This window comes from Phoxinus phoxinus (assembly GCF_949152265.1).
Source record: "Phoxinus phoxinus genome assembly, chromosome: 4".
Classification (NCBI taxonomy): Eukaryota; Metazoa; Chordata; class Actinopteri; order Cypriniformes; family Leuciscidae; genus Phoxinus; species Phoxinus phoxinus.
In genome coordinates, this window is record NC_136879.1 from 42,488,594 (window position 1) to 42,493,593 (window position 5,000).

At 31.8% G+C, this 5,000-nt stretch overlaps 1 protein-coding gene across 1 annotated transcript in view; it reads left to right on the plus strand.

Moving 5' to 3' along the window:
• Window positions 1-5,000, plus strand: part of clcn2b (chloride channel, voltage-sensitive 2b) — a 92,093-nt gene that overhangs the window by 76,331 nt on the left and 10,762 nt on the right.

Below are 5,000 nucleotides of genomic sequence, written 5' to 3' on the forward strand. Positions count from 1 at the left end.
ACGGACCTACACACTCTCTCACACACATACACGCACCTACACACACACACACACACACACGCAAACACTCTCTCACAGTCACACACACACACTTACGCACACACACACACTCTCACACATACTCACACACACTCACACATATCCTGCTATAGGTAAATCTAATCCCTGTAGTTGTGAGCCGTCCGCTTCTTCTTCTGCTTCTGCTGCTGTGGTGTTTTACTCATAACTGTGTGTAATATGAGGGTAATGGTGTTTTGCGTGTGTGTGTGTGTGTGTGTGTGTGTGTGTGTGTGTGTGTGTGTGTGTGCTATTTCTTTTCCTCCTGGAAGAATAATAACGTGGAGCTCACAGTGGCTCCCGACTCCCGGCCGCACAAGCGCGTGAGGATTTCGGTGTTGGTAAGAGCCACGATTAAACACTGGCTCGTCGAATCACTGCGTCGTCATCATCCGTCCTCACACACACACACACGTCTCCCTCGTTCCTGCGCCTGACCTTTGACCCGAGACGCAAATAATGATTTACTACAAATTTAGAGTAACAGATTTTCTTGCCAAGATTCCCGAGATGTTATTATTATTTTTTATTGCACTATGAACATTACACAGTCTGTACATTACAACTGTCTACACTGGAGCAGAGTTCAAAGGTCACACCGATCAGTGTAATCTGGAGGACACTAGCAGGAACGAGGGAGACGACCAAGCGTATCTGTCAATCATCAGCATGACATCAGAACTGCCCAATCAGTGTGAGCTACATAAAAAGTGGGTGGAGCCAGTGAATGATTGACTTGTCTTGCTCACTCCATATAAAGCTCATTACTCCTATAGAGTTTAGATCGTAGTATCTTCACCTAAACATGATCGTTCTGTCATCATGTACTCCACCTCATGTCCTTCCAAACCTCAATTATTATTTTTATGTCCATATAATGAAAGTCAATGGGGTTCAGTGTTGTTTTTTTTGTCTGTTTTTCTTGAGTTTTCAAGGCCTTCAAAGTCATTTTGAATTGAAGAGCTAAATATTATATTTATTTTTTGAAAACAGTAATGTTTACAAGATTGTAACCATATTGTAAAGTTTTTAAATCTATTTATGAAAGCATAAATAACTTAACCCTAACGTTTATCCCTCTGGTGTGATTCCAAAATTTTAACAAAGTTAAACCAAATGTAGTTTTAGAGTTTTTAGCAAAAATAAATAATACATTTTTTTACCATAAATCTTTCTCGCCATGAAAATAGTCAGAGAAGCTGGCATGATGTTAAACACACACACACACACACACACACACACACACACACACACACACACACACACACACACACACACACACACACACACACACACACACACACACACACACTTAACACAATAATGACTTTAAATGATTTTTTATTCAGCCAAATTTGATGTGAGATTAATTTGCAGTTAATTGGATAACCAATTTTAATCACTTGACAGTCCTAATTTAAATATAAATGTAATTAATTTATTTATATATATTGTTTTAATTGTATGTAATTTTTTTTATTTTTATTTATTTATTACTACATTGAAATTGTATGAAACTTGGTAAAGGTTTTGGCACTTGCTGTGTGAACACACACACACACACACACACACACAAATCATGATCATGATTCGAAAGGGTTAAATGCTTCTGTAAAATAGTCACACTTGTGCTCCTCGCTCAAAAATCGCTCAAAACATTTAATATTTATGACCGTTTAAGTTCAAAATTGAATAAATGGATTATAACTACTGCATACATATAATTTAGTATCATAAAATCCCCTAAAAATATTAAATAAAAAACATTATCGAACTAAATTATAGTACAATCATTTCATCGAAATAAAATAAAAATCTGTTATTTTTGACAGACACACGAACAGTACCAGAGGGTTAAATTTTAAAAAATAAGTTATAATATAATATTTAAACTGTGCTAAACTGTAATATTTATGCTATAACTTATTTTCAAGTTATTTATGTTTTAATAAAGCGATTTCGGTAAAACTTTACCATAAGTTTCCACTTGTTAATAACTACATTAGTTAAAATTAGAGATGCACCAATTTAAAATTTTGGCTGATACCGATAACCGATAATTCTTTATATTTGAAAGCCGATAACCGATATATTGGCCGATAAATCTAAATCCAAATTTTTATATAATTTTTGCGAGACTGATTACAAAAACAATCCACGTTCCATGTTCAATCCACGCAATTATAATGATGTTCTCATGATAATTTTATGTAGCCGATATTTTTTTCATATTTTTCTTTTTTAAGTGATTCCAATTATATTTCAAGTCTCCATTTCCAATCCATTATTTATCGGCTTTAAGATATCGGCCAAATTTTCTTATCGGGCCGATAACGATAATATAAAAAATTAGCATATATAGGCCAATACCGATATGTTGGCCGATATATCGTGCATCCCTAGTTAAAAGGAACTAAAAATAGTTAAATAAGTTTAATTAATGCTAATTTCAACAGTTAATTATACAATATTAAAATCAAAAATTATAATCTGTTAATATTAATTAATGGACCTGAACTACCATGAACTAACAGTAGACAGTTGCATTTTATCAACTAACATTAACAAAGATCAATAGAAACTGTAAAATGTGCTGCTTATTGTACAGGAGAAACTCGACAAATTATAATATGGTGCAAAAGTTCATTTATTTCAGTAATTCATCTTCAGGCGAGACACGGCAGGCAAAAATATCGTTTTTTTTTTTTTTTTACTGGTAAATTTTGAGATTTTTGGATATTTGTCTTCAATAACATGTCTTCTTTCAGACTTGTGGTGAAAAAAAGTCTGAAATACACATTTATGTCTTTATTTTACTAACTTTGTCTATTTGCGTCTGTAGATTTCTCCTAAACTCAACAAAAGTTGGCGTTATAAATCAACATCTCTGTCTCCTGTCATCACACACACCGCTAGAAAGCTCTCTCTCTCCTGTACAATGATGTCGGATCCAAATATGGTCATTTCCTTTTTATCAGCAACCAATCGTGAAAGTGAAAGGGCTGAATGCGCAATCTCATTGGCTGATGATAAATCTTTAAAGCCCGTTTTCTCAAAATGACTTTTCTCTCATTCTCCAAGTCCGAAATCTCCACTTCAGTCGCACCGATATACACCAAACCTTCCAGTCTTGTGCCTAGTTATATTATGAAGACATTTACAGAGGGATTTGTTAATTTATTATTCATAGCCTGATTTATATAACATTTTATTCAAAAAAACATGGCGAAAATCATTTTTTAAGGCTATTGACAGTATATTCTGATTTATAGGATAACAAAAGTAGATATCCATAAATCCCTATGAAATTTTTCCCATCTAATATGTGAACACAATGAAACATTTTTTTTTTACCTGGCTTTATCAAATACTCAGATTTCGTTTTTTAAAATATATGCAAATTAGCGCATATTTAATTAGATATTGCCTAATTTGCATATTTAAACATTAAATTAACAGAAACCTTGTAATACATTTTTTTCTCATCTTAATGTCGGTAATCAACTGGGAAAGTTTAATGGTGATATCAGCAAGTTACAATTTTTACCCTATTATAGTGTCTCGCCTAAAGGTGAAACTAATATATTATATAGACTCATTACATGCAAAGTGAGATATTTCAAGCCTTCATTTGCTATAATTTTGATGATTATGGCTTACAGCTTATGAAAACCAAATTCAAAGTTAGAATATTGTGAAAAGTTGAAAAGCTGTAATCCATAATCATCACAATTATAACAAATAAAGGTTTGAAATATCTCATCAAAGCAAAGGATGCAAATAGAAGTGCTGCTTCAGGGTGTAAAAAACTCGGTGCTCTTTGGATGGGATACAGAATCTAGTTAGTTAAATTAGGAAGTCCAAGGCACTCGAAATATGTGAAAAAAAGTTAAAAAGCCTTTATTGATGGATGGCTCTAAACATTAAAAATGGTGACAGATCCACCTACGCGTTGCGGCTACATGCCTTCGTCAGGGTGTGTAACCAACAGCATTTCAGGTTTGTTTTTAACATCAGTTAATTAATCAAATTAAAAACACCTGGTCACTCGGTGTAACGAGACAATCAAGACAATTGGCCTAAATAGACCTATAGAAGAGAGGAAAAAAAAAAAAAAAAAAAAAAAAAAAATTCTGTTCTAATATCCAAATTACCAATAAAGTATGTAGATCAAAAATGCGCCAAACTATATTGTATACATAACATTTTTTTAGAAATCAAATTACGTAAATTGAAATTAAACAATTAAACTTTATATAAATCATACGATGAAAAAAAAAAAAAAAAAAAAAAAAAAAAAAAAAAAAACACCAATATCATAAATACCACTAAAGTATGCAAATAAAAAATGCTCCAAACACCATTGTAAACATAGCATAGCTTCTTTTTTTATAAATACATAAATCAAAAATCATACAGTGTGTAAATCATATAAATACACAGCGCAACCCACAAAAAAAAAAAAAAAAAAAAAAAAAAAAAAAAAAAAAAAACAACATTTGAAATTTGAATCTACATTTGAACGTTTGAAATATCTCACTTTGCATGTAATGAGTCTATATAATATATTAGTTTCACCTTTTAAGTTGAATTACTGAAATAAATGAACTTTTTCACCATATTCTCATTTTTTGAGTTTCACTTGTAAATATCTGGCGCTGTTTGGTTATTTTTTTATTATTATTATTATTTTTATTTTATTTTTTTACTTCATCGGAATGGTAGGAAACTTGGAAAAGGTAACATGTTAAATGTTTCTGAAAAAAATAGTCACACTTTTATTGTTCACGGTCAAAAATGATGCAACGAATGAACCATATTCTCATTTCTCCTGTAAGTAATGTAGATAAGTGTATATTCTCATTTCTCCTGTAAGTAATGTAGATTAGTGTATATTCTCACTTCTCCTGTAAGTAATGTAGATTAGTGTATATTCTCGTTTC